Source organism: Perna viridis, chromosome 5 (genome assembly GCF_037379345.1).
Source record: "Perna viridis isolate PV_CMFRI_1.1 ecotype Kerala chromosome 5, ASM3737934v1, whole genome shotgun sequence".
NCBI lineage: Eukaryota > Metazoa > Mollusca > Bivalvia > Mytilida > Mytilidae > Perna > Perna viridis.
In genome coordinates this window covers 11,488,321-11,498,334 of record NC_142449.1, presented here as the reverse complement: position 1 = coordinate 11,498,334, position 10,014 = coordinate 11,488,321, and the positions used below count along the sequence as shown (strand labels likewise).

At 34.2% G+C, this 10,014-nt stretch overlaps 1 protein-coding gene across 1 annotated transcript in view; it reads left to right on the top strand.

Moving 5' to 3' along the window:
* Positions 1-5,920: 5,920 nt before the first annotated feature.
* LOC148616024 (mRNA (2'-O-methyladenosine-N(6)-)-methyltransferase-like) overlaps positions 5,921-10,014 on the top strand; it is a 46,348-nt gene continuing 42,254 nt past the window's right edge. The window contains exon 1 of the mRNA XM_088582650.1: positions 5,921-6,041. The gene's annotated coding sequence lies outside the window, so the exon portion shown is untranslated. The remainder of the gene's footprint in view (positions 6,042-10,014) is intronic.

Genomic DNA, 10,014 nt, shown 5'->3' with positions numbered 1-10,014 from the left:
TTTAAATTTATAGTACAATAATAAAAAACGCATTTAGCTGTCATATTGATTTTTGTCCATAGAAGCATATATCCTTTTCCCTTCCAATACATTAGTCTTGCTAAAAACTATTCATCAGGCCAATAATTGCCACTTTGGTTAGTTGTGTTTATGATCAATATGGTTAAATATTATTTTAAAGACATTGACTATTCGTAGAAATGATATTACCAAAAAGTTTTGAAATAATAAAAAATATATAAAAACATTTAGACTAAACCTAGCCTCTGCTTACCAAAAGCATTGTGAACCGTCTTTAGTTTTTTTTATATATATATTGAAATCATCCTGACACTGACACAGTCAGTATTGCTGTTTATCTGCTTCAATTCCTGAATTAAAGGCTCAACAAAATCCATATCAACTTTTCTCTTTAAATTAAGAACAAAATTAAAATAAACAATGACAAAAATGGAAATGCGGAGCTTGGTATTGTGAGAACGTTTACGGAGTGATCTTGATCATCCCATCCAGATTGTACATTAATAATTCATATCAAGTCTTGTAGGCATACATTTAGATCTAGAGCATCTTTCAAGACTTGTAGAAATCCACAGTTTCAATAGATTCCAAGATAGGTTTTTTTTTTTCTTTTTTTTCTGACTCATGCTGTGCATTTAGTTTCATTAAGGTGTGCACGTTACAGTATCAGTCATCGGTAATAATTTTTTTTTAAAAATGGTGGACTGCTGTGAGTATGTCGTAATATATGCAACGCAAAAAAAAACCTGTCCTGAAATACCTGTAACTCCATTTCAACCAGCTCAGAAGTCAGACAATGCTGACCTAAATTTAACACAGGTTGTTTATCGGAATCTGCAGTAACACATATGCTTCATTCCTTATTGTACATGTAAAACTCCTCGGTGCTGAGATTGGATTGTTATTTTCCCGAGGAGTAAAAACACGTATAACACATTCCAAAATTTCCAAAATTTACATAGGATTGATTACTTTAGACGAATTACTCCCAATGTATGAAATGGAGTAGCTTTATGTTGTGTCAGAGCCTCACAATAGGATCTGCTCTCTGTGGTCATTTGAATGACACCTTCATCTATTTGATTAAACTGCTGGAGAGTTGAGCTTTTTTCCCAACCTGGGCAAATTTACATCTGTCGTTTATTGCATAGGAAAGCTATTTTCTCTTATACATTAAACCGGCTGTGTTAAATATATAAAAAATGTATTATAATATTTGTATCCTTAGTACAGTTTGGTCAGTATTTTGTTAAAGAAAAATGAAATAAAAAGTCCTGTATTTTGACGTTCACACAAAATAAATTCCATACAAAAATGCAAAGGAGAGACAAAAGTGAACACGCCTTCAATAGGAAGGCCTGAAGCTAATTGAATGAACAAATTAACTGTTTGACCAACTATGGTTGTTTCTTAGGTTGCATTCATTCATATTTTCATTCTCAGAACAAAATTGATACAAATGTATTTTGAATATCGTCCATGCATGGACTTCATATGAAAGAACTGATTTAAGATGATTATTTTAGCTCCTTATATGTCTACTTCATGCGTTTCCTATTTGTCACTTAAATTACTGGGAAATGTAAGTTTTTAGAGTCAAGTGCTTAATTTTAATTCCTGTGTGAAAAATGGTTAACTTTAAAGTGGTCAGTAACACAACAAAACGTACGATATTTTACTTAACCTAAAAAGCATATGGCAAGTTTAGCCATGTCAGGTTTCCATAATTCCATATAAAATATCTACCACTGCACTGAAATGAGCACATTTCTGAAATATAAAAAAAATGTAATGCAACTGTGACCATACTACAGGTTGTAACTTTAATTTATTTTGTAAAAAAACATACAGTTTATTTATGTCATGGAAAAATTCATTACAGAAAGTATTCTGATAGGGAAAAACCGGATTATTTCGTTTCTTTTTTTTTCGCAATATTTCAATACCTCATCATCATGTTGATATCTGTTTTATTTCATTTCTGATTGAGCTTAATTGTGAATATTATTTATGCATACCTTATAGCTATTTGTATTCATTAACATTTATATATGACTTTGCTATGTCTGTTTCTGACCTCCATATTATTGATAATGAATTTTCATAGTGTCGATAAATTTATTTCTATATACATTTTTTACATCCTGAACCTGGCGCGTCTTCCTCACGAAGTTTAAAACTTATTTTGAAGTTAGTGTCTTTTTGTTGAAATTGTATTTTAATTCAGTTATGTATTGTTCAAATCTTCTGTACGGTTTTGACTTCTGATTTTACCAATTTTGACAGGTGACAATTCCATGCTGCCTATTTGTATTGTAAAATACCGGAAATAATTAACCGTAATGGAAGCAGGGGGTTTAGCGTGCAATAAAACCTGATGGAATCCACCATTCCCATCGGAAATATGAACCGTCTAGAACCATTGCAATGGCACACTATGGCGTTTCTAACGATGGCCTTCTGTGGTGTCTAACGATGGCCCACTATGGTGTTTCTTACGTTGGCCTTAGTAATCCCAAATATATTTGTTGTAATAACTCCTACCTGTCCTTCTTTCGAAATGTACAAAAAAATTTTGTTCGTCTTGGAAAATAATGATCAGGAAATAATAACATTAACACAATACTATCTATTTGTATTTATTTTCATTGCTTTATTGGATGGTATAATTATCAAAATGATGGAATTTTTCTAACTGAGAGAAATGCTTGTTTGATCATACTTTATATAACTTAATTTTAGTAAGCCCAAGTAATGAATATTTCGCATAATTGTCGCCCACTTATATTCTGAAAAATACCATACTCTTCAAAACTTGTGAGGTTTATCTTCCAAAATATTCAATAATTTTGTATTTAATTACTGAAATACGTAAATATTAGATTTGTAATTGATAAGATAACAATCATTTATTTAATGTGTACTTTTAATTAGATTTCTGACATTAACTTGTTTTTTAACCTAATAAAGCTTCAATGTTTTGTTGAACTCATCCTAGCTCAAGGATTTCTTTGACTTTAATGCATTAAGGGTAATAACAAAATTACCTAACTGGTAAAATTCATGCAAAAGACAAAGTGTTTTCATTAATAACGACTGGCAATATGTTTAGATTTGTTTGGAAGCAAACAACCATGCAGAATAGATTAGAAGAGATAGACTTCACGGCATTGTTATATTTAGTACAGCATACCGACATACCAAGCCATGGTTAGTTAATGGGGAAAAAACCTATCTTGCCCAAATGAGAATCAACCATCTTAATTTGAATTATTTATATAACATTGATATACGGAGCAGTCCGGTATGTCTGCGCACCTAAGACTTGCAGTCTTTTATAAACATAAGCTCATGGTTAACTGTCCTTTAAAATGTCGAATACTAAATCTACATGCAATGATTTTTTTCAGGAAATCATTCTTTATAACCAGTGGCATTAGCAAATTTGATTTATTTGTTTTCTATATGACAAACATGCTGTTTTCTTGTAAACAATGAAAGTCCGGTCATTCTGCGCATGCATAGAATAAACACCTGGGTATGGATAATGAAATGATTATGAAATTTCAAATTAAGTTTTAAAAATTGTTCAGAACATTCATTGAACAAAGCAAACTGTTTTAGTTGATTTTAACCAATAAAAGTTGCAAAACAATGGGTTCGAATTGTAGTTGTTGTGATACGTTAGTGACAATGTGATTTTTAAGTGGAGCTAAATTTACGAGTTTCTTTTATTAAATGAACTGATTAGGCAGTTATAAGGTTTAATAACCAATTAATATATATCTATTGTAAATGTCTATGGTACAGTCACAAAATCAAGCTATTTATAAGATGCTCTGTGATGTAACACACAAGGGACAGTAGAAGTTATCAGTTTTAGATATGTGTTCCTCCTCGGTACAATACTTCAAATGGACCCACTTGAGACAGCAATCACACTGTGCCCAATTAACAATTTTAAGGCTTATATCCAGTCTCAGTTCATCTGGCTGACATTTTCCACACACAATGCAAGTTTCTGTACCCTCAAATTCTAGTTCATCACCATCCTCTAAAACATTTGAGTTCTTTTCAGAAGTTTTTGTTTTTGTTGACTTTGCAAGCCCCTTTCCTTTAGATTTGTTTTCTTTTGAAGACCCCTTCCTAAATTTTCCATTTGTTTTATTTTGAACTGATTTGTTTGCTTTTGACACTGCATTTGATGTTGATGGAATTTCTTTCTCAATGCTAGCATATGGTTTTTCAAATGGTTTTCTTTTCTTTTGAGCTGGTTCTTCTATCTCAGTTTGACTCAACTCATCATTTTTCTTTTCCCTCCTCTGTGTTTTATTTGATTTAGTTTTTTCCTTTTCTGTCTCCTTCTGGATCAGTAAGTCTCTGAATGTTTCTTCAGTAATTGCATAGGGAGGTACAAAAGTTGTTCTTTTCTTCTTGGGTTTCTAAGTTTGATCTGACTTTTCAAATGTTTTTACTTTTTGTGCAAACAGTACTTTGATGGACCTCATATCTGTACGTTCTTTCCTGCTAGGCTTGTTTGTTGATGACACTGAATTAATTTGTGGCACTGACCTTTTTGGCTGAACAGCCTCTGGGTTCAGTGGGAAAATCCCTGTCATACAGAAACCTGACATGATGTTTGCAACGATCATAGAACTGTTGTATTCAGTGTTAATGAATGAAGGTAGCTGATCACGTGTAATTACTGCATTAGGTTTCTCATGCATACGTTTGTGGAATTCAGTATTCAAACTTTTTTTGAATGGACTAAAGACGGACACGTCCAGGTGTTGCAACATATGAGAACTATGTGGAAGGAGAACAAATAGATGAACATTTAATTTCTTGAAAGATTCAATTATATCAATGGTGATGTGGGTAGAGTGCCCATCATACAATAGAATTAAAGGCCGTTGAGTGACATGGACAAGAAAATGGTTATTGAAAAAATCCAAGAAAATCTCAGTGTTAACCCATCCATTAGGAGATGTATTGTATTTGGTACCAGCCATTCCTTTGCTTACCAACTCATGTGTCAGACGCTGACCTTTATATATAATGTAAGGAGGTATGGTCTCACCAAGTGCGTTTAATGCAGCCACTAATGTTGTTGTTGATGACCTTCCTGAAGTAACAGCTAATACATCACGGCCACGACGAGAAAGTACTTTGGGTGGGGAATGGTGAAGAGAGATTCCAGTCTCATCAACATTCCAGATTTTTGAGGGTTGGTTTGCAAGACTGTATTCATCGAGAATACATTTCAACGCCTCAAAATACTTTGTAATATACTCAGCCTTGACATCATTTCTGACCTTTTCTCTTTTTTTAGGCTGGACCATTTTGACATTAGAATTTCGGGACAAAAAAACCATAAAACCAATGTTTAGTCGGAGCTTTGTTTCTTCCTTTTAAAGTGCACATATTAGCTGCCATTTCCATTATTTGCCATCGTGCATACCCATAACCTTTTTCTGCCATTGACACACAATGCCTTGCTAACTCAATCTCCTCTGCAGTTGTAAAAATGGTCGGACTACCCATTCTTAAGTTATCAACCCCTGTAATATTGTTTAATCGTAATATGAGTGTGCTCTCTGGGACACCATGTCTTCTAGCTGCACCTCTTATACTTTCTCCCCTAATTCTGACATCATCAAAAGCCTCTTTTAACATTTCTAAATTATAATTTGCTCTTTTTTTCTGTTGCATTGTCTAAAATTAAAAGAAATTAAAGAAACCATTTTTTTCTAAAAGTTTTTTTTTCATCAACATCAGTATTACTAACACATTGAAATCTTTCCGTTATTTACTACTTTAGAATGATGGTCTAACCAATCAGAATATAGCACTATCTAAGGTCAATGTCAAAGTAAAGCAGACGCTCTTGTGTGATGATGGCAGATAAAACTTTCGTTTATCTTTATATATGTTTAAATTTGGATATGGCAAATCATATCGTTCGGAGATTATTAAGAAAGGAACATGGTTTTGAGCTAATATTTGAAAATGTATAACAGGTAAGCGATTCTAAATCACATGTAGTGCATTGTTTACTAAGTCATCATTTCATGGGTCATTACACATAGGGAATCCCCTCTAATCCAGTCAATTTATCGACTTCTACATAATTTTAGAGATTTTTTTTAATTATTTTACTTACAAGTGGTATTGAAAGAACGAAACTTACCAAATATGTCTTGTATTCTTGATTGATATTTTGTTTTACGGATGAAAACAGGTGATTATCAATTTTCTATTTACGGATATGACGTCAGCGCAGACATACCGGATAGGCAGAGTTCGGGGAAAAGACTGTAATTGTATTTTGCTATGATTCCAAGCTGGAAAACGGGACATATATTTGAAATTTTAAAATGCGATTCAAGTGATTAAATGCCTTCCGTGTGTGGTGAACAAGTTACAGTAAATGTGTATAATTAGTTATTACATATAATAACTGAAATTTCAGTAAATATGCATGATTATTAAACCTCTCAGGATATAAATATAATTCCTAATTCTGACCAGTAATTATGTATAATAACTGATTTTCCCCCAAGTTTTCATACAAATTTACCGATCTGATTTTAGTAATTATAGAACATTATGAAATACTAGGTACCAAATATTAGATAAATCATTATTTCACTAAAATTTCTTCTTGACATTTGACAGATTTTCACTACAATCGAAGTAGAAAAAAAAATAATGAATTATAATGAACTGTCATGGACCCAACTTGACAAAGTTTATATTTGATATTTAATACTGTATCAACCCTACCATTCAACCTAAAATATGCAAGGAAAGTCATCGTCTTATTTTTATATTGCACTCCCAGTCCACGTTTTTTTTTAATTCCCAAAACAGAAAAAAAAAGTTAGCCTTGGTTAATTTTTCTTCAATTCTCTTATAAATTTAAAAATGAAAAATGATTTCTGCATAACACTTTAGCTATTATACAATTTACAATCGTATTTAAGTAATTAAATGTCATTTATTATTTACTGAAATCGTAGGTTTTAAGAGTAAAATCTCTGTTTATTAACCTATATATACTTACCTGCATCGAAACGTTTTTGCAATGTGCCCGGACCGTCTGTAGCATCTGTCCGAAATTTAAATATCCCGCCAATTACCTCCCTTGGATTACACAACTACATCCAGGTTATATCAGTTTTGTGAGGCAACTACAAATCTTATCAAGATTAGTTCAAACCCATAATAACCCAAGGCCTGAAGTGGAGGAGGGCGGGAGATGCAGGTAAGTATATATAGGTTAATGAACAGAGGTTTTAATCTTAAAACCTATGGTTTATGTCACTATATATACTTACCTGCATCGAAACTTTTTTGCAATACAAAGAATATGTAGCCTAACTGGGTTGTGGGCAGGCCTCCCTGACTACAAACATCCTGTACTGCAGACAAATAAGAAAGAAATTAGAACATATACAATATAGTATACATGTGTACAAAAAAGTTCCGTCGCATGAGAAACTACTCCATACGATAGAAAGGCATGCACCTTAAGTATAAACACTAACCTGATTAATACTTTTTTTTCAATCTGTCTGTTCTTTTAGCCGTTTCTAAGATAGCCATCTAGCAAAACGAGAATCCTTCTTCGGACATCTTTCATATAATATGATGTAAATGTACTTTCTGATTTCCAATGAGCTGTATTTATAATGTCTTGTATAGAAGCTCCATTGAAAAGAGCCCGAGAGGATGACAAGTTTCTAGTGTCATGGGCTCGCACATAAAACAGTGTTAAATTCAAATCCTCATGAATGTATTTCAGTAGAGAAACAATCCATCTAGCTAATGTATTTTTATGCAGCCTTAATGACTCCCTTTTCGTATGTCAGAAAAAGTGCATTAGTATCCTCCGACAGTCGTCTATCACTAGTTCGGTCGAAGTACATTTTCAAGGCTCTGTAAGGACAGAGCATCAAATCCTTTTCTTCTGTTGCGAAATTATTAAAGGATGGCATGTAAATAGGTCTCCATGGAATATTAAGTCTTGGAGTTTTAGAAATGAATTGCATGTTTGGTAACAAACGAATCCCATGATTTTCTAAACGAATATTACCATCTTTCACAGAAAGTGCATGTAGCTCACTAACTCTGGAAGCCGATACCAAAGCAACCACAAATATGGTTTTCCAAGTTAAAAATTTTAATTCTACATCTGCTAAAGGTTCAAAAGGGTGTTCACACAACCTCCAAAGGACAGAAGGCAGGTCCCAATTCGGAAGTAAGGGTTTTACAGTAGGATAAGTGTTGAACATGCCTTTAATCATTTTTGATAAATCTGAATTAGAACCAACTGTAGAATCTGGCCAACCTTAGTGAAAAAAACGCAATAGCAGACCTATACCCAATAATAGTAGCTATTTTAATTTTTTTTTACATTGAATAAATAAACTAAAAAATCTGCTACCTCTTCTACAGAAGCCTTATTAGAATTGATACACACCAATTTTTGAAAAAGTGTTTCCTAACTGCATATAAACGCCTGGTTGAAGCCCTTCTGGACTGATCGAAGCTTCGTTTGAAAATTTTCTTGCAGACTCTTCATTCCTGATATTTTGCATGCTGCTAGATTTAGTACTTGGGGTTTTGGATGTAAACTTTGACCCATGTTTTGACTTAGCAAATCTGGAATATTTGGCAGTTTTACGGGAATCTCTATTAGAAGTTCCAACAGTTGAGGAAACCAGGACTGATGAGGAGTCAAAGGAGCAGTCAGAATAAGAACACATTCTTCGTTCCTCACCTTCATTAGTACTTTATGAAGAAGAATAGGAGGTGGGAAAGCATACGCGAACATATTTCTCCACTGTACTGACAGGGCGTCGCTGTCTAACGCTTGGTTGTCTGAGTTAGGGCTGCAAAAAACAGGAAGTTGTTTGTTGAAGCGAGTTACAAATAGATCGACATTGGGTGTCCCCAAAATTTGAAATATTTGATTCACCACTGTCGTTTTCAAACTCCACTCCGTTATTCTTACTAGTGTGAGACTCCTGGATAATTTGTCTGTTAGGCAATTTTTCTTGCCTGGGATGTGGGCCGCAAATACTTTCACATGATTCTTTATGCACCATTGAATCATTTCCCATAGAAGAACACAAAGAGCTGGTGATTTCGTCCCCCTTCTTTGTTTATGTACGAAATTACTGTCGAGTTGTCGCACCTGATCAATACTCGTTTGTGTCGTAGCTGTAATTGAAACTCTATCAGGGCATTACAAACTGCTCTGAACTCCAAAACATTAATATGCGGTAGTTTGGACTGCTTTTACCATTGTCTTGAGACATGAAGTTGATTGAGATGAGCCCCCCTCCCCCCAATGGGAGGCATCCGTCCACAATACTACCGAGTGGGGCTCTGAATTGAGTGGCATTCCCTTGAAACAATTGTCTCTGAGCTTCCACCATTCCAGGTGCTCTAAATGTGTGAGTAAAACTAGGACCAAAAAGGCCAGAAGTTGGCTGCATGGGCGCCAGAAATACAGGAGATATAATTGAATTGGCCGCATATGAAGTCTGGCCATTGGAACAATATCTATGCATGATGTCATAAGGCCAAGCATTCTGAGAAACAAAGAAGCTGGGGCCTGATTCTTATCCGCTATTTCCTTTATAGCTTGCAGTAGCGCTAAAAACCTGTCCTCTGTAGGAACAACAATACCTTCCCTCAGATTGAACACTGCACCCAAGTAAGTTATTATCTGAGATGGAATTAATTGGGATTTCTCCACATTTATTAACAACCCTACATCTACTAGAGGATTTACTTTTTGTGACAACTGATGCTGTACTTGCATTGCAGACTGGTGTTTCAGTAAACAATCGTCCAGATACATGAAGATATGAATCTGTTGACTGCGCAAGTGGCCCCCCACAGCTGTCATCACCTTGGTAAAAATCCTTGGAGGTACTGCCAGACCAAATGGCATGGCTCGAAATTGAAAATGTTGACCCT